Raw genomic sequence first — 24308 nt, 5'->3', positions numbered from 1 at the left:
AGATAGAGGATGTCCTCGAGGGGCCAAGTCAAGAGTTTACTCAATTTGAGTTAAGAAACAATAAAAGTATTACTATGCTAATTGGCACATTTTCCAGACAACAAACTAAAGATACTGAGGAACAGACAGACTGAGAAACTAAAGAAGACAGTCATCACAGGTCCAGGATAAGTCAAAATTTTCCGAACTTCATCCCTTCAGATCCACCACCACTACTAAATCCCACACCTACCCCCTCCACCACCCACCACCGGACACCCCCATCCCCCCAAACAGCTGCCAACATCCCAGAAGCTACTATTGACAAGAAACTGAACTGGATTAGACTTGAAATTACAATGGCTACAGAAGCAGGCCAGAGGCGAGGAATCTTGCAGTGAGTAATGCATCTTGACTTCCTAAAGCCTGTCCACTAATTACAAGGTTCACATCAGGAGTGTGATCACATACATCCCAATTTACTGGAATGTAGCACCAGCAACACACAAGAAGCTTGACATCATCCAGAGCAACGCAACCATATTACTGGTAACACATCCACAAGTATTCATTCCCTCTACCAGTTCAGAACTGGCCTGGAAATTAAAAACAAAAAAAAAATAGAACAGAGAACAATACAGGCCCTTTGGTCCATGATGTTGTGCCAACCTATTATCCTACGAAGATCAAACTAGTCTGCATACCTTACATTTTACTATCCTTCATGTGCCTATCCAAGAGTCACTTAAAAGTCTCTAAAGTATCTGATTCCACTACCACTGCCGGCAGCGCATTCCACACACCCACGACTCTCTGTGTAAAGAACCTACCTCTGACATCTCCCATTTTCCTTCCTCCAATCACGTTTAAAATTTTGCCCCCTCATAATAGTTATTTCCGCCCTGGGAAAAAGTTCTGGCTATCCACTCTACCTATGCCTCTCATCATCTTGTACACATCTATTAAGTCACTTCTCATCTTTCTCCAATGAAAAAAAGCCCTAGCTCCCTCAACCTTTCCTCATAAGACCTGTCTTTCAGTCCAGACAGCATCCCGGTAAGTCTCCTCTGCACCCTCTCTAAAGCTTCCACATCCTTCCTATAAAGAGGTGATCAGAACTGAACACAGTATTCCACATGCGGCCTAGTTACGGCTCAATAAAGCTGCATTATAGCCTTGTGGCTCGTAAACTCAATTCCCCTGCCGATAAAAGCCAGAAGCCAAAATTAAAGGAAATTAGTTACCGATCTAAGAAAACTGCTGACGAATTGCATCTTGTGCCTGCAATACTCAGGGGTGAAAGCTGGTTGAATTGGTCAATGACGGCATGGCTGATGCTAACTGGCCAAAAAAGGGGAATAAAGGGTGATAACAGAATTCTATGTGGTGTTCACAGAAAGCAGAGTGATTTTGTAAGATTCTGGACTGGCAGCTCTGGTTTAATCTCTCATATCGTCTCCAGTCATCAAATTGTTTAAAGTTCTGACCAAAGAATTCCAGTCTGCAAGAAATAAGTAAATATTGCTAGGAGTCTTCTCAAATTGTTTGCACTAGCCATATGCATTTGGAATTCAAGCAAGAGATTTAGTTTTACTCATTTTGTCAGCATTTTATAAAGCCGAGTATTAATCATTTGAAGTTGTTTCACTGACCTGGCAAATTAAAATTCTTTAAGTTTCTTTTTTATTTATTCTTTAACTGTGCCTGTCTCAAAGTCTGTCTGAGAGTCTGGGGGTTTATAATCATAGAAGATTGGATTTAGATTGTCTATCTTAATTGAGATCCCTCATTGGTTATTTTTGTTCTGGTAAAGTTACATTATTAACAATAATTGTTAACTTTTGTTTGTTATTAACTTGGTGTCCAAGAGGGACTTTTATAAGGACTGGTTAGGAGCAATTGGACAATCTTGAGAGTCATTGGATTTTTAATTTCACTTACAAATCCAGTGATGGAGAGACTGATTTGGTATGGCTTGCTATAAGGTCCCACAGAGCTCTTCCTTTCATCATTTTAAACAGTTTACTGAGACCACTTCTTAATCATGTGCATTCAAATGAATGCAAACTAAGTTTATGCTACTTCTTTAGCCCATTTGCCTTGATTTATCATCGAATCATAGAATTCCAAAAGTGTGGAAAAAGGGCTTTTGGCCCAACAAATCCACACCGACCATCAGAGCATCCTACCTAGATCCATCCCCCTATCACCCACCTAAGCTACACATCCCTGAACACTATGGGTAATTTATCACAGCCAATCTACCTAGTCTGCACATCTTCAGACTGTGGGAGGAAACCAGAGTACCCACTGGAAATCCACACAAATACAGGGAGAATGTGCAAACTTCAGACAGACAGTCACTTGAGGGTGGAATCACAGCTGGGTCCCTTGTGCTGAGAGGCAGCAGTGCTAACCACTGAGCCATGACCTTCCAGAATCTAACATCACTTGTATAAGCTGTTTGTGATTTATTGTAACCTCCAGCTCTCATACATACATGCACTGGCCTTCAAAAGCACACAGTTATACGGAAATTTTGATCTGTCATAATTTGCTTATTCACCCAAGTTATTTATATGTGTGACAAAAGGTTGATGTCCCAATATAAAATCTCAGGGAACAGGACTTCTGACATCCCGCCAATTTAATGCATGTTGTTGAACCCAATGATCTATCTCTAACCACCCAACAAAATCCAGCTTATGTTACAAAATTACCTTTGATTCTGCTCCATCTCATTTTGTTTCTGTGAACAATAGCTAATACTGAACAAATATACCTCAAGATTCATATTGATAATCTCCATAGACACGACCCTTTCATTGTGTTAATGATCTACTCAAAAAATTAAGTTACATTAATTCAAAATAACTTACTGTTCACAAATTGATGCCAGATCTCTTGGATTAACTTTTAACTGTTCAAATATTCAGTCCCTTAATCTCCAGTAAATTCTTAAAAATTGCCATTGAGTTGACATGCTTATAGGTTTCTCGATGTTCCTCCCGCATGTCCTTAACATAGTATGAGCAATGCTTGAAACATACAAATCCAAAGGCACAATTTCCAGCTCGAGCAATCTTTACAAAATGGCAATTGCAGTGGCAATTTTCCTTCCAATTTCTTTATTACGTTTATGATGATGGTAATGTTATATTTGGTGCCCCTATTTTAGTGGGTAATTGGATACAATGTATTAATTGTTCATATTTTTCATTTCATTGTCTATTATCTTCATTATCCATCTGAGTATCACTAGCATCTCTTTTTAATGTGCTTAATCACATTACAGTCAATATTCCCAAGTATTTTACCCGATTATTATCTAATGCAGGGCCATTACATATCATTAAATCTATATCATTCCACTTTCTTTGGAAACATTGTTCCAGAAAACTACATTTTAGAAAATGGCCATCTGTGCTATTTGAGTTGCTCTGCTTCTCAAAGCCTGCGAAAATTAAAACTTCCTTTTAGGATCATGTAATTTCTACTACGTGCTTCCCTGGTGCTTTAGTTAACCATCCTAGCAATGACCCAAGGCTCCTTTGAACTCATGTCCTCTGCTGCAAAGAAATATGAGCAAGGCAGAGGCATGGAAATACCATAACTTGCAAATATCTCTTTCAAGCCACACAGTATCCTGACTTAGAATTATATTGTTGTTACTTCACTGCTGTGAGTTTAGTGTCCTGGAATACCTTTTCTAACAGCACCATGGGTATGCGTACAACACACAGGCCATAGTGGTTCAATAAAGTATCTCACTAGCACCTTTTGGTATCTTCAATGACAATTCAGGATTTGTCCCCTGAACAAATATGTAAAAATTCCCTTCAACTATCAATGGTATTAAATCTGCAGACAACTGTCAAAAACATTATTTTGTTCTTTCCTATTCCTAACTTCTTATCCATAGAATTTCCAACACCTATGTAACTGTACTGCTGTTCCTTTATACCAACGCTGTATCAAAATTGCTACTCTTTCCCAATTCACCTTCACTTTCCGAAGATCGGTATTAATTTATATCACATTCCCAGGAATTTCATACGGCATTTTATTTTTAACCACGTTAAAAGCTAAAATAGAGTAAATACTGGCGATGTTGAAGTTTCACAAAACTCAGATGCTGTGGAATGGACTGTGAACACTTGATTATAACTTACACAGAGTACTCAAAGCAAAACAAAAAGAGCCACAAAGTGAGATCGTAGTAAAACAAAAATTGCTGGAAAACCTGAGCAGGCCTGGCACTATCTGCAGAGAGAGAAAGGAGAGTTAACGTTTTGAATCCGGGACTCTTCGTTAGAACTGATAGCAGCTGGCAAAACATGGCACTTATGCTGAAGAAAGGTTTGCAGGGAGCAGAGAAGGTGAGCAGATAGGAGACAGAGCTCAGAGAGAGATATGAATGGATCGGCAGATAAGGGGATTATTTATAACAGGCCACGACAGAAAAAGGAAACTGCATAAGATGTGTTGATAGCTAAGAGTAGCAGAGAATGGATAAACTGTGCTAGAAGTTGTCCAAGTAATGTGATAATAGGACATTGAGTGGTTGAGAATGAGCTGGCTGTGCTGAAATCATGAAAGGAACGGAACTGCAGGATCCCCAAGTGAAAGATCATCTCCAGCATCCACAATTCTTTGTTTTACTTTAAACAAGAAAGTAAGTAATGTGATGGTCATTTTTTGGGGTGTTGCAAGTTCCTTTTGAGGGCCAAATCAGTATGTTTAACATGAGGACACCCTGTGGTTCAAAGGATAACAAATGTCATATGACTACAATCAGGAGTGGGTGTCCAGTGAACATCTAGTAGAAAGATGCAGAGCACACAGGTCACAATATTTATCAGCATTCAACACTGATTTGAAGCTATTTTGGAACTCCACTTTCTGAATAAATCCCTTTCTTTACTTCACACAACAAAGCCTACATTCAGCATGATGTGGAGGTGCCGGTGTTGGACTGGGGTGGGCAAAGTCAGAAGTCACATGATACCATGTTATAGTCCAACAGGTTTACTTGAAATCACGCAGGAGGGCTGCTCCTTCATCAGGTGACGTGCAACAGGAAGGGCCCACCAGTGCTATTTCAACCATGTCATTGCTGGTTCATTTCATCCAGCTGTTGCTGCAATTGTAGAAGTGTTTGGTGCTTTTTGCAATTTTCCCAAGTGGCAAGTGTCTGTCAGGAGTGGTGTGACAAGGTACTGAAGGGCATTTTGCTGACTTACCATCATAGAGTCATTCAGAATGGAAACTGACCCTTCAGCTCAACTCATCCATGCCAACCAGATTTTCGAACATAAACTAATCCCATTCACCTGTATTTGGTCCGTTATCCCTCTAATCCATGCATCTGTCTAAATGCACTTTAAATATTGTAATTGTACCCACCTCTACCACTTCCTTTGGCAGCCTTTTAGGTGTCTTTTAAATCTTTCACTTCTCAGCTTAAGCCTATGCCACTAGATTTGGACACCCCTACCCTCGGGATGACCTTGACTATTCACTGTATCTGTAACTCCCATGATTTTATAAACCTGTATGAGGTCACTCCTTAGCCTCTTATGCTCCAGGGAAAAAAAATATTCTCAGCCTATCCAGCATCCCATCATAATTTAAACCGTCTATTCTTGGTAACATCCTTGTAAATCTTTTTTACACCCTTTCCAGTTGAATAATATCCTTCATATAGTAGGGCAACCAGAATTGTATGTGGTGCTCCAAATGTGGCCTCAGCAATTTCTTGTACAACTGTAACATTCCTTGAGCAGATTTTAAAATGAGGTGAGTGCTTTCTTGCCAGGCTACAAATTTATGCTTGAATATGAAATGGAAAAAAAAATTCAAAGCTTGAAAATAAAAATTGCAAAATACAGAAATAGAATAATCTACAAATCCTTCCAGTGTTCATTCTGAACAAACGTGCTGCTCACAGGCATATGTGCAGAACGGGTATTCTCAGAGACAAAGATTGAATTTCAAAAATAAAGAGCGATTTTGAATACTATGACAAACTGCTGGAAAAAGAGAAGGCAAAGGAGGAGAAGGGCACCGAGCAGAAGGTCATATCTGCCTGTACTATTCTCCAATCTGCACTTCATGTGTAGCATGCCTGCTTTTCACTAAGGGTGCTGCAACTGTAACTGTAAAACTCAATTATTCTTCTTCCCCAGCTAAGGCTAGAAATATTTGGAACATCACGCAGTTTACTGTCCATTGTGCTGCATTGGCAAAGTCACTGGTGGTTGCTCATTATTGAGGGAATTATACTTCAGAGTATCTGATTGAAAAAAAAGCAGGCAGAGTATGAGTATGTAGTTCTGTAAGAATTACAGACTCACCTGAGTTTTAGGATTTTACTGAGTGCATGCACATTGCACTGTGACCCTGCACGTCAGTGTTACAGAAGTGGATTCCATTGCTTCAGTGTCTACAATAGAGGCAAAGGGTCAAGCAGGTCAGTGGATAGTATCAGGTCAGCCAGCAGTCATGATACTCTGATCAGATAGCACTCCCCAGTGCTAGATAGCTATCACAGCAATCCAAAAGGCAACAAACTGGGCAACGAAGGCTGTTCACTGAAGGCACACTTACTAAAATAAAAGGCATGCTGCTGCACAAACTGTGAGAAATCATTTTTGGCATATTGAAGCAACTTTAAAGAGTTGCTTCACTTTTCCAAAAATGCCATGAGGATCTCTGCTGGCATATATTGGCACAGCAGTACTGCAGGAATGAACGGCAAGATTTGTGGTAGTATATCACATTGACATCAGGAGGACAGCTGTCGCTACCAGTTACTTAGTGAGAAAGGAGGACAGGAGAATAAGGAAGACATTACAGAAGAACAAAGAAGAACAAAGACAAAATTTACAGCCATGTTGTCTGTGTAGAGCTCATCCAAGTGCAATATCAATAACACAAGCTGATCATCCCTTCACCAACAGTCCCACATCTTATCTTCCTGACGATCAGAGGGACCACTCTGCTACAACGTAAAAACAAAGCCATCACAGTACAAATATGCCAAACTAAAATTTATAAGTGAGCATTGTATACAATAATTAATTAACTGTCCTTGTGCATTCCCTTAGATCCTAGAGCTAGAAAGAAAAGGAGAGTACTGTGGATATCTAAACAGTGCAATGAATCCTAGCCCTGTAGTGTCAAGAGGACTGCTGTTTGAGAAGCCCTGGAACAAAATTGTATCATATATGCTATGGCTTTAAATAGATTGAGAAATCTGAGACTCTCTTCGGAGACAGAAATGAAGATCAATTTATTTGGTTCAAATTTAATAAAGGAAATGACAAATGCTTTGCATCAGCTGTTAGCAGAAAACAAGGACATTTACATCTCCAAGGACCAATGCATCTCCAACTTATGTCTATTTGACAAAAACGTATTATAATGATTTTTATTGCACTGAGCTTTACTGATACACTTCATTCCACTGTGAATTAGGAACAATAATTTTATTGTGATACCAATTCTACCACAATCCACAACCAACATAATAAACTTTCAAAGCATCAACAAACAAAACCCCACAGGCCTACCATCTTTCTGGTGTATAAAAAAAACAAATTAGTATTAATCCATCAAGCAATTTTAAGTGCTCGGCAAATTACTTACCAAATGGACTTCACAATGGTTCTTTGAAGAGTTCAATATTTCCTCTATTTAGTCCTTTGTCGCATAAATATATGCCTGCTCTCGAAAAGGCTTTCTCTGTTAAGCAAAGAAGAACAAACATCTTCTTTCATGAATGGTTGAGAAACTGTATTTGCACAAAATGCTTTAATATATTCACTTGACCAAATTGAACCCAACAATGCAACAGAATCAGAATATTCAAATCTGAAGGGTTTTACGCGATGGCAGAATTGACTCGAACTACCTGTCACAATGGACTCAAATTAAAGGAGTCTTCCACAATTGCTAAAAATCAGCACAACCATCATCCAGCATCCATCAATGAGCTCAAGCCTGAATTAGCTCAGACATCGAAACGGACTGGGAACAAATGACTCTTCAATATCTTATGTAACATCTACTCAATAACTATAACACCACGATTCAATAAATTGCAGAAAAAGCATCACAACTTTATTTCAAAATCTTAACAGCATGAAATACGGGACACGATTTTGCACAACATATCTCAATTTTCAGTCCAAAGTAGATTAAAGAAAGTCCACTAAACTGACACCTGGAATGGCCCAGTTGTCTGAGGACTTGATTGAAACATAAAAATCTGAGAGCTCTTGAAAGAGTGGACGTAGAAATAATTGTTTTCTTTTCCTTTAAAATGGAGTAAAGGCAGGATAAAGTTTAGAAAGTAGTATCATTTTTTTAAAATCAACCTGCTCAGAGATGTTATAACAAACCTAAAGCAGATGGGATGTGAACACAGCTCTCCTGGTCCAGAAATGGGGAAATTACCAATTCAGCTCTAGAATCCTCTCACAAGGTCACATATTTTAAATTCACTCTATTCAGAGATGCTATGAAATACGTTTGCAGCAGATGGCTCAGAGGTAAGGACGTTACCTCCGTGCAACAAGTTCCTCTGAAAGGACGGTTACTTTTATGGAAGAATCTCGTACCAAGGGTCACTAATTAAAAATAAATGATTGCCAGTTTAGAACACAGATTAGGATATTTGTTAATCTCTCAGAGGGCTGAGAATCTTTGGAATACTTCTTCATAGGGCAACAGAAGCAAAGTCTTTGAATATTTGTTTCAAGGCAGAGATTGTTGAATTCTTAATATGCATGGAGGTGGAAGGTTACTGTCGGTAGGTAGAAATGTGGAATAATCAGGTTAGCTGTGATCTTATTAAATGCAGAGCAGGATCAAAGGTTTGAATTGCTTTCCTAGAGTCCTATTATGATGTGGCACAGTGGTACAGTCTCTACCTCTCATCCAGAAAGCCTGAGTTCAAATGCCATCCTACTCCAGCAGGGTGTGATGCCATGTTGGAGAAGGTTGATTTCAAAATATCCCAATGCACCTTTCACATCCAAATGAGACCTTCAAATGACCCTTGAACATCTGCATCTCTGATTGACTTTCCATCGAATTACATTGAACACAGATGTAGGCCGTATCGCTCAAACAGTAACTTTAGGCCTAATCTTGTCTCTCAGTCGTTCTGTATTTCACCTTAAAGCTCTATCTCCTTCATAATCTGCTTATCTAAACGTTTTGTACAAACTACATCCCATGACAATGCATCCAACACTTTCATTACCATCCTTACTTAATTCCTTGGGGTTTACATCAGATTAATGGCCTGTAGTTTTTATGAAAAGCCACATAAGAAAGAAAACGTTTTTGTCAAGTATGTTGGTCACCTTTCAGCCTGTGATTTTCAAACATGTTCAATTTTGACTCATAGGTATACCCTCCAATTCTGCTGTCACCCTTGTAAAACTTCTTTTTGCATATTGTCCAGTACCTTGACATCTTTGTGTGACGATGCTGTGGCTTTAAGAGGTAAATCTTGTCCTGGTTTCTTTTAAAAGAGAGATTGAATGAGGTGGAGCAAGTAGTCTGTGGTAACATAAACAGCTTGTGAGGTCTTGGGTTTTTTTTAAGTTGGAAAAATAGAATCATCCTAGATTATGTGGCCAACGCTTCCAGACCAGGATTTCTAATTTTTTATAGGTTTAGATTTAAGCTGATGCTATCGGAATCTCAAAGGGTTTGGCAACTGCAGTGAAATGTCTCTGAGATACTACTCTCTCTCTTGATGAATTTTTTTCTCTCTCTGCTGATGCTGGATTGCATATGAGATAACCTGCATCTGGTTTTACCAATTTGCTAAGGTTTGTGATTATGGGATGTTGCTACATTGGAACTGTTAATTAGTAAAAGTAACTGTATCTATTATTCTGTTAGGCTTTCCAATAGAGTTAAGTTGTTCGAAGTTCTTATTTCTTTTGTTGTGTTTTAACTATAAATTGTGTTTTGCTTAACGCCAAATAGTTTGACCAGTTGAATATTATCTGAAACACAACACTTCACATTTGCCTTTAAATTAATAAAAAGTTAGGGCTAGGTTGCCGACTTAAAATATTTTGGTGGAGGTTGGGGGTGGAAGCGTCAAGTCGGGTTCGTCACACTCGGTGAAGTACAGCAAATAGAAGATGACATTATATTCCAAGTGTGGTGTAACCAAGGTTTGAAGCATTTTTTTTTCACTTCCAGACATCTAGGAATGAATCAAAGTATGTCGTTTGCTTTTGATTTCAAAATATAGTCATTAATATGAATTGTGAACAACCATGGTCCCAACATTTATTTTTATGGATCCCTACTCCCAACCTTCTATGCTAATTGGATCCCAAGCCAGATGGTGAAATATGAAAGTCAGCACTTTCTTTTCTTAATAAAAGGTTTATTTACAGCATTCAGCTTCCCATATCCAAATACTCACTCTGTGTCCCAGCCATCTCTCTCTGTATGTACTCCTTAATTAAACATTTGTGGACCTTACCAATCTCATTAACATTCTGCTGCTCTGAATAATTACGCCTTACCTCCCAATCTGCAGTTTCTGACTCACAGCCACCTAACTATAAATTCGACTACATGTTCTCAACATTACTGGCTATGGCCTCATTCATTAGTCTTTGTGTAGTACCTTATCAGAGACCTTGTAGAATCTAGGTAAATTATATCCCATAAATTATCCTTGTCCATTTTGTTACCTCTTTCAATAATTCACTTTGTCAAGGAGAAACTTCCTTCAGCTTTATGTTGACTCTTCATTATTACAACTTTAACTTTTCGAAGATTATTTTTATTTTAGCCTTCTATGGAGATTCTGTCATTTTCTGTCTTTCCAGTCTTTAGCTGATTAGCCTAAAATTGCCTAACCATGTTCTATCTCCCTTCTCAAACATACACATGGTGTTATGACTCCTTTTCCAAAACTGTTGCTTTGAAAACTTCAGCTCTACTCTCCGAAGATCCAAAATGCATTGTGATGACATTAAAACACTTTTCACAAAGATGAGTATTTGAATAAAAAGCTTTGTAAATGTAGCTTTAAATTGCAGGTTCCAGGGCTTTCTATCATCTGAGGCTAGATATTTTTATTCACCTTGTTCAGATATGATATGACACATCTCTGGAGCAGGTGGGACATGAACCCAAATATACTTCCACTGTGTTATAAGGAGTTCTTAAGGTCTGAGGTTGTCCTGTTTTGCAGAGGCTAAATCAGGATGCTTTGTCTGCTAATTGCTACTATTTGGACTGACAAGGCACGTCCAGTTCACTAACATCAGGACGAATCCAACCCGACTATTTATTGTCATCGAGTCATACAGTCACACTGCACAGAAGCAGACACTTCGAACCAACTGGCCCATGTCAAACATAACCCCAAACTAATCTAGCCCCACCTGTCTGCTTCTGGTGGATAACCCTCCAATCCTTTCATATTCATGTACTTGTCCAAGTGTCTTCTAAATGTTGCAACTGTGGCCATATCCACCACTTCCTCAGGAAGCCCATTCTACATGTGAACCACCCTCTGCGTAAAAAACAAAATATCCTTCATGTCTTTTTTTTTATTAAATATCTCTCATCTCACCTGAAATATTTGCCCCCTAGTCTTCTTTTCAATTTACTCTAAATCATCAGAAAAGTGATTGGAGAGTAATTGATAGATCCATTAAGTGGCACGTGAAAAGGAATAAATTTGTTCACTGACAATCAGTTTGGGTTCTGCCAGGGTCAATCGTCTCTATATCTCATTTTAATCATTAGCCAAACAGAATCAAAAGGGCTCAAGCCCACAGTGAAGTGGAGTTGACTGCTGTTGACATCAAGGCAATTTTTCACTGAGTTTCGTATAGAAGAGACCAAACAGAAATAGAGTCAGTCAGAATTGACCACAAATGCTTTTTGCTCATAGCTAGCAAAAGAGAGATCAATTGTGGTTGGAGATCCATAATCCTTCTCCACTGCAAGAGTGACACAGGCTATTTTCCTGGCCCCAACCATCTTCAGTAATGTAATCAGATGATGGGGGTTGCTATCACAGAGGATTTCCAAGAGATGAAGAGCCAGCAAGCCTTGGTCCATGGAGGCTTCCAAGATAATCTTCCAGTCCAGCATCTGATCCATGGAGCAGGGTGATATTCTTCTTCCAGAAGGTACAAAAGGAGTGCTCTGTGCTCAGTGGCCTGAAGAAAGGAGATGGTTTGGTGATGTCATCTCAGTCTGACATCCTGAGGATCAACAAATCCTTTTATGTCTGATACAAAGTGCACAGGCAATGTTGCCTCCCAGTCATCCCTGTGCTCTATCACAGAGGTCTGAGATACAGCACGCATGAGAGGCCGGACCAGCTGTTATCTCTGGTTGAGCTGATCAAGGCTCTCAAGTCCTTCGAAAAGAATAAAATTCCCTAAAGTGATGGCTTACCGGCCAAGCTGTATTCGGCTCTGTGGGAGCTGATTGGCCAGGACCTGCTGGAGGTGTATGACAGTACACTTCAGGCAGGTACCATGTGCAAATCCATGAGAAAAGGTATCATCGCCCTCATCTACAAGCAGAAGAGGGAGAGGGAGGTAATTAGAAGCCGGCGACCAATTTTGCTGCTGAATGTGGATTATAAAATCCTGCCTGAAGCCACTAACAACTGGATGAGGTCTGCTCCAGGATTGGGAATTCACCCTGACCAAACCTGTGCCACTCAGGGCAGGAAGATTGCTGGGAGCCTCATGCTCCACAGGGATATGATCACCTGTGTGCAGGACAAAAGGGTGGACACTGCTTCATCAGCCTGGAACAAGAAAAGGTCTTAGACAGGATATCACACACATTCATGAGAGATATTCTCTCCAAAATGGGTAATGGAGAAGATATCTGAATTGGATCTAACTTCTCTGCACCAACATTGATAGCACAGTCTCAATCAATGTGTGAGAATCAGAAAACTTCCCGATCAGGTCCAGAGTCAGGCAGGGCTGGCAATTCTCTCCTGCCTTGTTTGTGTGTTGTACAGAGCATTTTGCTGAGTCCATCAGGAAAGATGTGAGCCTGAGAGGGGTGACTATTCCAGGCAAGGGAGGCCTGCAGGTCAAAGCCACCCTGTACATGGATGACATCACCATTTTCTGCTCAGATCCACTGTCAGTGAAGAGGCTCATGGGCGTCTGTGACCAGTTTGAACTGGCCTTGGGTACGAAAGTCAGTAGGGGCAAGATTGATGCCATGTTCTTTGGGAACTGGGCCGAACAATCTTTCATCCCCTTCACTGTCACAACAGACCACCTGAAGGTGCTGGGTATTTGGTTCGTAGGGGCTGTACCATGCACCAAAACTTGGCAGGAGTGTATCATCAAACTCAGGCAGAAACTAGGTGGATAGGAGCACTGGTCCCTATCCAATGCAGGATAAAACCTGGCCATCAGTTGTGAGGTACTCTCAGTGCTGTTGTACATGGTGCAGGTCTGGCCTATTCCCTGAACTTGTGCCCCTGCTGTCACCTGGGCCATCTTTCATTTCATTTGGAGGTTGAAGATAGACTGAGTTTGACCGGGCGTTATGTATAAAGAAGGGGAGGAAGGGGGGAGAAACGTACCCATTGCTACCCTTACCGGGATGGCCACCTTTGTGTGTGGCTGCAACAAACTGTGCATAGATCCTCGGTAGGTAAACAGCAAGTGTCATTGCTCACTGTGGTTCTACCTGTCCCCGGTGCTGCGAAGGATAGGCCTGGCCTCGTTGCTGGGAACGCTCCGAGTATTTGGACCATCCTGTGCCACCTGTCCTTTGTGAAGCAATTTGTGAAAGAAAACACCTTTGACCACAAGACCATTAGGCCGTGGTTAGCACAGAGCGTACTCAAGGCCTTTTGAGAAAAGGAAAGGGTAGATCTTGTTGAGTGGTTTCCTGCATGAACTGTCATAGTCATTTGGCAGAATAGCTCATCCCCAGAGCTTTCCAACAGGCACCAGGACATTGCTTGGCTGTTGGTGACAAAGGGCTCTGCTTATGAGATCCCTCCTGCATGTCCAGACTCTGTGCCACTGCATGCTGCCCTCAAAGTGGCTGTGGGGTTGGGGGGGGGGCACTAGACTGTCACACACCACCTTCTGGAATGTGCCAACACAAAGGAAGTCTGGAGGCAAATGCAGTGCCTTTTGTCGAGGTTCGTCCCGAGCAGTTCCATGACGTGGGGCTCTGTGCCCTATGGTTTGTTCCCCGGGATGCACGCTGAGACAGGCATCAGCTGTGCATGGATGACCATAAACATGGTGCAAAACACTCTTTGGTCTACCTGAAACTTGTTGGTCTTCCAGCTGAAACTGTTGACCCTGACTGAGTGTTGCAGACTGACACATTCCAAGGTCCAGGACGACATGCTGAGGGAGGTACTAAAGGTTGACACAGCTGCTGCCAAGGTGCAGTGGGGAAAAACCACAAAGCGAGGTCCTTCTGCCGAAGCATAACGGATGTCCATCCAGTAACTGGATCCTGCTGAGGCCTCAGCTAAAATCCACTCAGTTCATTGTCAGTATAGAGATAGGCAAACACCAATATTTTATTTTGTAAGTTAGTTTAGATCTGAACAGATTCATTAGCTGCTTATATACGTAAAAATTTCCTTCTATGAATAAAGTATATTTCTGCAATTAAAAAATTCTTAAACAATTACCTTCCTTCCATCATGAAGTCAGAATTGGGGATGTTTGCTGATGATTGCACAGTGTTCAGTATCAGTTGTGAACTTCTTGGGAACTAAAGTCGTCCACATGCTTATGTACGAGCATTTTGTTACGGACCAGACCAATCCTCTTCAAAACACATTGGGAAGATAGCCTCGACCCAAACATTTTTTTCTTGTAAAGGTAAGAGTAAGGCGTTGTATTCCAGGTGTAATGTGATTGCTCAAACTGGTCGACTTTAAGCAAAATACATTTTATTTTCACACTACAGCTAAAATACAGACAAAATAAAAAGAAACGATTGACTTGACTGAAACTCTCTTGAAATGATTAACAAAATATTATAAATTAATTACCATTAATTAACTGTTCCAATATAGTAATACCCCATAAGCACACGCTTGGCAATAGCAAATTCAGTAAAATAGATTATCTTGCATGAAACTTTAGCAGCAAGAAGAGAATCCCAGCTTTTGGCTGTAACAGAGGTAGAAATAAATGATTCCACATCAAGCTTCAAGACACCAGCAACTAAAAATCCTGGTTCGATGGGAGCTTGACCTCACCCATTCAGGCTGCTTCTGTCATTCAAACTTTAAAAACAACCCTGAGGCCTCATAAGCTATTTATTATATTGTCTTAGAGCAGACGGCACATCACCTTTGTCTCAAAATTACATCACAAAAAATAGGATAAAATATCCCTATTAAAGCCATAGCATGGTCACAATCTGGACAACATCCAGACTTGCTTGATAAGTGGTAAATAACATTCATGCCATACAGGTATCAGACAATGGCCATCTCCAACAAGAGAATCTAACTATCCCCTCTTCACTTTCAGTGGTATTATCATTGCTAAATCCCCCCAAATCAATATCCAAGGAATTATTATTGACCAGAAATTGAACTGCACCAATCACATAGATACTGTGGGCAAAAGTGCAATTCAGAATTGAGAAATCCTTAGATGAGCAATTCACAAGCTGTCTCCCCAGCGCATGTCCACCCTTCACTGACCAGGATAAGCTCAGCTACAACAACACTCAAAAAATTTTGACACCCATATATTTCAAAACAGTCAAACTGATTGACACCCCCAAACCATCAGCCTCAACAATCACTCCCTTCAACACTAACCCACAGTGGCAATAGGGTATATGATCTTCCAGATGAACTGCCGTAACTCACTGAAGCTCCATTGGCAGTATTACCTAAAATTGTTCAGTCAAGAAGGAGTGGGCAGCTGATGCATGGCAACAGCACCATCTGTAAGCCTGGCCATGTCAGCAGCTGATCAATGTTCACTTGAGGTTGGATGGCATTCTCCTCACATCGAACAATACTTCAAAGATTTGCGTTGTCGGCAAAATTTGAAATTGTGTCCCTAACACCCAAGTTTAGGTCAGTAAAATATATATCAATAGGAGAGTTTCTGCTGAATGTGCCTATTCACAGAAATGATAGTGGGTAGTTTGGACACAAAGACATGTGTGGTTACAAGATTTCAGTCTTAATTATTTGACCTGTGGTGCCCAACAATCATTTTAAGTAGCTGACTCCAGTATATTTGATTTGCTGATTCCTTACTACATTTTATCTTATTATGCCATTTGTTTCAACAAAATTGTCATTCCTACTTTACTTCACCATCATTCTATCAGAAGTAGAGAGAAGTGATTATTTTCAAAAATCATATTTTGTTGCGCCCCTTACTTCAAAAATCAGCTCAGATTACACTTACCCTAATTGTAATGATAAGGTTAATGCTATCACACTCAAAATATAGTCCTGGTAAAACTTCATAGTTGGATAATATTCTAATATTTATAAATAGTCTTCTTCCAAATCAATATTGACAAATTCTATGTAGTCTCAAAATAAATGATTGCTAAATTTAGAGAAAGGCATTTAGCCTTTAAAAGTTCAAGTTTGTATCTGCATTACTGTTGCCTCCAATTTACTCATATAAAACATAATTTTTTGTCTTGATCAGTGTGTTCACCTTTTATAATAATTTTGTAGGGACAGTAAGTCAACTCAATTTAATCTATGAGCTGTAAACATAATGCCACAAGAAGCTTCAATGCATTTCCTCCAGCTATTTATTGGCTCTATTAGTTTGCATGAGCAGTCTCAATGTTCAGAAGTATCTCTGCAGATGGAACAAAGGTGCATTAGCAAAATGCAAGCAATTCTTTCTCCCCTTTGAACAGGCTAAAGGTAAAACAGATCTGACAAATTAAATTATTCCAATCTTTCTTCCTGCCAATTTCCAAAAATGCCAGAGGCCAGTAACTGAGGATTCGTCAAACAAAATACTATAATCAAATTAAGAAATTCATCAAGCTTCCATTAAGTTCCAATACTCTGACTTATGTTATTTATAACATCTCAAAGAATGACAAAAAGTTAAATGTTTTCATTTCACATTTTCTGGGAACAGTACAAATCTAAACTGCAAGTACTTAATGGGGCTACCTCAATCTCGTCAGGATACATCACATCACAATTGTTCTCAATTCGGAACATGCCAACAAGTAATTATTTTCTTTGGTTTGTTAAATAAATTACGTTCTACAATTTTGAATGGATCAAGGTTATAACAAAATGGCAAAAAAGTGGATTGAAGAGCAGCCATTTCTGTCCTTACAACCATAGCAGCAAAGATAACAATGAGTCTTCACTCTCAGCTATGTAAAGTTCATTTACAGTTGCAGAACACAGAGAAGAAACAAGGAAATCTTGCACCTAAGTCACTGGAACAGATACCATGTCAAACACATTTATCAACAAGCTGGTTTATTTTCAAGTCAACTCGGGGAGTAAACTTCTTAAAATTATCCAAGACCATCTCGAGGCATGGTAAGCTGTGACGAGCAGCAGAATTCAACATTCAACTACAATCTGTGTCAGGAATACAACATATCCCTCACACTAACCTTGTAAGGCTCTAGAAGCTTGCGTTTCACATAAATGTGTTGAACTATAATCTGGTGCTGTGTGACTTCTGACCTTGTCCACTCAGTGCAACTCTGTCACATCCATATCATGACTATCCATGTTAAGAAGCCAGGAAGTCAACTTTGGCTCAATGAAGACAATGAGCAAGCATTCCAGGGAGCAGGACCTACAATGGAGGTGTTAATCTGGAGAAACTGCAGTACAAAGACTGTCTGCTAAACAACAGAAGCCATCCATGATAACCAGTGCGAAGTTATCTCACACCTCATGAATTAGATCAAAGTGTTCCATGAGACAATGGTGCCTGGTTTCTAACATGGAGCTCAACCAGAGTGCATGACTAGTTGAATCCACCAGGTGCTTGCTCTAGTTTCCGACTCAAGATTACCCAACATCAAACTTGTTTGGCAACTTTGGAAAGATGGCAGGCTTGATATTTAATGAGGCAATCTGGATTGTTAACCAGCATTTAGTAACCAATATCCCTGTCAAATGGCAGTGCCTGATGTAAATTTCACCTCGCCACTTGTGAAAAGTACAAAAAAAAGGGCATGTGTTATTGCTCTTGACATGAAATGGGTCTCGCTGGACTTCTTGCTCAAATCTGTCACACAGCTCAACATGACCACATTGCTGAGGCCACTACAAGCTTGTCACCGAGTGCAAAAATTTTAAATTAAGACTGACCACACTTAATTTGCAAAACATGGGGCATTTAATTGGGCAAAATGAAAGTAAAGGTGCTGGAAATTTGAAACATAAACAGCAGTCATTGAGTCAGAGAGCCATACAACATGGAAACAGATCCTTTAGTCCAACGCGTCCATGCCAACTAGGTAACCTAAATTAGTCGAGTCCCACTTGCCAGCATTTGGCCTATATGTCTCTCAACCCTTCCCATTAATTTACCCATCTCAATGCCTTTTCAATGTTGTTCTTATTCCAGCCTCCACCACTTCCTCTGACAACTCATTCCATACATGCGCAAGCCCTGCATGAAAATGATTGTCCCTTAGATCCCTTTTAAATCTTTCCCCTCTCACATAGTTTTGAGCGCCCCCACCTGGGGAATAGACATTGTCTATTTACCCTATCCACGCCCCTCATGATTTTATAAACCTCTATAAGGTCACCCCTCAGCCTCCGATGCTCCAGGGGAAATAGCCCAGTCTATTCAACGTCTTCCTCTCATTCAAATCCTCCAGACCTGGCAACATCCTTGGAAATTTTTTCTGAACACGTCCAAATTTCACAACATTTTTCCTATAGCAGGGAGACCAGAATTGCACACAGTGTTCCAAAAGTGGCTCTCTGACTCAATGACTGCTGTTTATGTACAGCAGCAACATGACATCCCAACTCTTATAATCAATGATAACAAAGTGTGGAGCTGGATGAACACAGCAGGCCAACCAGCATCTGTGGAGCACAAAAGCTGGCGTTTCGGGCCTAGACCCTTATAATCAACGCACTGACAGATAAAGGCAAGCATATCAAACACCTTCTTCACTATCATGCCTACCTATGACTCCACTTTCAAGGAACTATGAACCTGCACCCCAGGTATCTTTGTTCAGCAGCACTCCCCAGGACCTTACAATTAAGTGTATAAATCCTGCCCTGATTTGCCATTCCAAATGAGGCACCTCATATTTATCTAGAGTAAACTCCATCTACCACTCTTCAGCCCATTGGCCCATCTGATCAAGATCCCATTGTACTCTGGGGTAACCTTCTTTACTATCGAATACACCTCCAATTTTGGAGTCATCTTCAAACTTACTAACCAAACCTCCTACGTTCACATCCAAATAATTTATATTAATGACAGAAGGCAGTGGACACAGCACCAATCCTTGCGGCACACCGCTGATCACTGGCCTCCAATCTGAAAAGCCACCCTCCACCACCACCTAAGCTAGGCTGGTCTGCTCTCTGTCTTGTCTAAGAGGCTTGTGGCAATTCTGAAATATCGAAATCTTCAGCACCAATAATACCATTGTATGTTCTCATCCAACGTCTCTACATGGTGGGGCAAATTGGGAACAGAAGGGACTTTGCTTTATTGGGTTAACATCTTAATGCAAGTTAAGCTTGCTTTCTTCTTTTTATTTGATCATAGAAAACATTAACTGTATATAGTTCAAGGTGTTACCTCTGATATGAGGCTGTCAAAGAGAACTCAAAGTAGAAATGTAATCTTATCTCACAAATATTAACTGTATCATGTTCTTAATGACATTGACCCTATACACTACAATGGGTGTTGTCTAAGGATGGCTTTAAGAACTGCAGATCTTTTGGATATATAGTAATGATCCAAAAGTTCGTGCCCAAGGCAACATTTGCAAATGAAACAATGAAATATATAAAAGCATCCAAGAGGGCCATAGGTCTAGTCTCTCAGGAGAGTTGACTTGTAGTGTTTTTATCTGAGGGTCACCATACATTTGGTTTGGGGAGAATTTGAGAGGAGCATCCTTCATTGTAACCTTAGCTGGTGCAGGAAAAGAACTCCATGCTGTTGTTGGTGTCTTTTCATCGCAAACCAGCCAACTGAGCTAAACAAGTCCTGTGAGAGAACTGTATAGGTATTTGGAGCACGCATGTAGACAAGTGAAATAGCCTAGCAGTGGTAGATAAAATTTAACGCTGAGAACTGTGAGAGTTACACATTTGGAGGAAGATTAAAAAAGGCTGTTATAAATGGAAGAGCATAATTTTAAAGCGGGTCAATGAATACAGTTGTTCTTAAAACATATTGTTGGAGAAGGCAGGACAAGTTGAAAATATTTGGCTTTATTAATCAATAAATGGATATACCTGACAAGCAAGGCAATTCTGTTAATTCTTTATGAAGTATTGCTTCAGCCTTGGCTTGACCATGCTATTCAGGTCTGGAGGCCATACTTTAGGAAGCATTTCAAGGTAAAGAAGAGCAGGCAGAACAGTACCATTCTACTGCAACTGTATCAAAGGCTTAGGTAGAGAGATAGAACTTGATTAGCGCTGAAACGTTTAAGATGAGATTTAATAGCCATGTTCAAAATCGTATAAATCTCAATGGAGGAAGTATTGGATTTTGGCAGAGATTATAGATGTTATTTTGTTACGACATTGTAAAATGAATTAGGAATTCCTATGTCATGCATTGCATGTATGAACTGCAAAGTGGTATACCACCCACTTAATACACGGCAATCAGTGTACCAAAACAAGAAGGTATTATTCTGAAGTACACAAACGGAGCTGCAGAAATACACTCTGTTAGCTCGAGCATGTGGCGTGAACGTCTGGGTACATCAAGATGAGAAGAATAGATTGAAAAAAATCAGAAAAAGATCAGAGGCAGCATGAGGAGACATGTTTTTAATTCTGAAGCCAAGTTGTTACGATCTGAAATGTCTCGTCTGAATGAGTGGTTGAAACAGATTTAATAATAACTTTCAAACTGAAATTAGATAAATTGTTGAAGACAAATTATGAAAGGAAAGCTGCAGATGACTGATTAAACTGTTTCAGGAATTTGCCAGCTGTATATGATGAGCAGAATGGCCTCCTCCTGGACAGAACCATTCTTTAACTCGAAATGCAGAAGTCAGTGTGAGGATGATGCATTTGACTTTTACAATACGGGAAAAGGATTGCATTAGAAATACCTAATTCTGACAGAGTGTTTTAAAATAAGATTGTTAAAATCCTAACATATCATGGACATGCAGCAATTTTTCATCAGACACATAGATATACTGTGCAAAAAGATGGCTCAGTATTGAACTAAACTGCTAAGTTACCTTAAATATTGAATCTACAAACTCCGTAAGTGAAACTCAGGACATTTCAGAGAATGTCAAATCTATGATATTTTCAACTATAGAGCAAATACCAAGTAAAGTTTCACTAAGAACCTATCTTTACTACATTCTATTGACAGCCTCGCAGGGTAAACAAGCATCTGAAGTATCGAAAAGCTTCTTGGTTTATAAAAAAATAGAATCTTAACAACATTTGACTGCTGAAGGCTTTCAATTTCACAAGAATTTTCACATTAATCTGGTTGATTGTCATCCCCACACGGTTGACATGGCCAATTTTTTGAAGTTGTTGAGGAGAAAATTTGAACAGAGACTAGGTATCATCAGATTCACTCTTTGGTGAGTGAATATTACAGCAACCAGCATTCTCTATTATGTCTGAATTCACTGCAATTTTCCAATGCTTTGCATCCACTCCCTGCAATAGATCTGATGTAAATTGTCATGTCATCAAACTGAACTGCACCAGAAGTGTGCTCAAAATACAGTTATTAGTAGTTTTGTGGATTTCACCTTGAATTGTTTTATATTCTAGATGTTTGAATTGACCTGAGCCAAGTTCGAGGAGTCACTGGAGAGACAAGTCAATTAAGCAACTTTGGCTAACGGTGAAGTTCATTTGATAATTATCTCATATTAAAAAGTCAGTCGATGGCTTTAAAATATAGCGTTAAAACTTTCTCAGTTCTGACTGGAATTCATATTATTATAAATTATTTAAAGTGAAGCTGAATAAGTGTGGTTTTGAGTCTAGCCCAAAGACTATCACAAATCGTACTTTAAATACTTTTGTAGAGCACTGAATAAATGTTTTCCTTTGTATCAACACTCTCAGTATATGCGGGGGAAATTGACCACCCTGTTGGTGGATTACATGATCCAAACCAAGGATGTGAAAAAACATACAAAAAAATTCCTCCATAATTCTAAAAGGATTTCTGATTTTATTCTGCTTCCACAACCACAGAGACTCTTTATTTTTGACACCAAGTGCTCTCTTATTGAAATGAACCTCTCTGATGAAGGGTCCAGGCCCGAAACGTCAGCTTTTGTGCTCCTGAGATGCTGCTTGGCCTGCTGTGTTCATCCAGCCGCACATTTTATTATCTTGGAATTCTCCAGCATCTGCAGTTCCCATTATCTTTGCTCTCTTACTGATATCCTCAAACAAATTTTTGCACCAAATACATGAGTTTTTTTTTACACATAAGACCATAAGACCATAAGATACAGGAGTGGAAGTAAGGCCATTTGGCCCATTGAGTCCACTCTGCCATTTAAATCATAGCTGATGGACATTTCAACTCCACCTCCCTGCACTCTCCCCGTAGCCCTTGATTCCTTGTGAGATCAAGAATTTGTCGATCTCTCCCTTGAAGGCATCTAACGCCCTGGCCTCCACTGCACTCCCGTGGCAATGAATTCCACAAGCCCACCACTCTCTGGCTGAAGAAATGCTGTCTTATTTCTGTTTAAAATTTACCCCCTCTAATTCTAAGGCTATGCCCACGGGTCCTAGTCTTCCTGCCTAATGGAAACAAGTTCCCAGAATCCACCTTTTCTAAGCCATGCAGTATCTTGGAAGTTTCTGTGAGATCTCCCCTCAACCTTCTAAACTCTAATGAGTACAATCCCAGGATCCTTAGCCATTCATCATACATTAAACTTACCATTCCAGGGATCATCCGTGTGAATCTCCACTGGACACGCTCCAAGGCTAGTATGTCCTTCCTGAGATGTGGGGCCCAAAATTGGACACAGTATTCTAAATGGGGTCTAACTAGAGCTTTATAAAGTCTCAGAAGCACATTGCTGCTTTTATATTCCAAGCCTTTTGAGATAAACAACAACATTGCATTCGCTTTCTTAATCACGGACTCTACCTGCAAGTTAATTTTTAGATAGTCCTGGACCAACACTCCCAGATCCCTTTGTACTTCTGCTTTACAAATTTTCTCACCATTTAGAAAATAGTCCATGCCTGTATTCTTTTTTCCAAAGTGCAAAACCTTGCATTTGCTCACGTTCAATTTCATCAGCCATTTCCTGGACCACTCTCCTAAACTGTCTAAATCTTTCTGCAGCTTCCCCACCTCTTCAGTACTACCTGCCTGTCCACCTATCTTCGTATCATCGGCAAACTTCGCCAGAATGCCCCCAGTCCCTTCATCCAGATCATTAATATATAAGGTGAACAGCTGCGGCCCCAACACTGAACCCTGTGGGACACTACTCGTCACCAGTTGCCATTCTGAGAAAGAGCCTTTTATCTCAACTCTCTGCCTTCTGTCAGGCAGCCAATCCTCAATCCAAGGAGTAGCTCACCTCGAACACCATGGGCCCTCACTTTGCTCAGCAGCCTCCCGTGAGGCACCGTATCAAAGGCCTTTTGGAAGTCTCGATAGATAACATCCACTGGGTTTCCCTGGTCTAACATAATTGTTACCTCTTCAGAGAATTCTAACAGGTTTGTCAGGCATGACCTCCCCTTACTAAACCCATGCTGGCTTGTTTTAATCTGACCCTGCACTTCAGGAATTTAGAAATCTCACCCTTGACAATGGATTCTAGAATTTTACCAAAAACCGAGGCTAGGCTAATCGGCCTATAATTTTCCATCTTTTGCCTTGATCCTTTCTTAAACAAGGGGGTGACAACAGCAATTTTCCAATCATCTGGGACTTTCCCTGACTCCAGTGACTTTGAAAGATCACAACCAAAGCCTCTGCTATTTCCTCAGCCACCTCCCTCAGAACTCTAGGATGTAGCCCATCGGGGCCAGGAGATTTATCAATTTGCGGACCTTTCAGCTTTTCTAGCTCCTGCTGCAAGGGCTAAAACAT

General features: G+C 40.1%; 1 protein-coding gene across 5 annotated transcripts in view; it reads right to left on the bottom strand.

Annotated features, from left to right (window-relative positions):
* LOC125460282 (contactin-4-like) overlaps positions 1 to 24308 on the bottom strand; it is a 2333145-nt gene that overhangs the window by 2009998 nt on the left and 298839 nt on the right. For 3 of the 5 annotated variants that reach the window (XM_048547566.2, XM_048547564.2, XM_048547580.2), the window contains exon 2: positions 7630 to 7725. The exons of the other annotated variants lie outside the window; for them this stretch is intronic. The gene's annotated coding sequence lies outside the window, so the exon portion shown is untranslated. The remainder of the gene's footprint in view (positions 1 to 7629; positions 7726 to 24308) is intronic. 5 annotated transcript variants of the gene reach the window in all.

Source organism: Stegostoma tigrinum, chromosome 11, assembly GCF_030684315.1.
Source record: "Stegostoma tigrinum isolate sSteTig4 chromosome 11, sSteTig4.hap1, whole genome shotgun sequence".
Lineage (NCBI taxonomy): Eukaryota > Metazoa > Chordata > Chondrichthyes > Orectolobiformes > Stegostomatidae > Stegostoma > Stegostoma tigrinum.
This window is presented reverse-complemented; position numbering and strand designations above follow the sequence as displayed.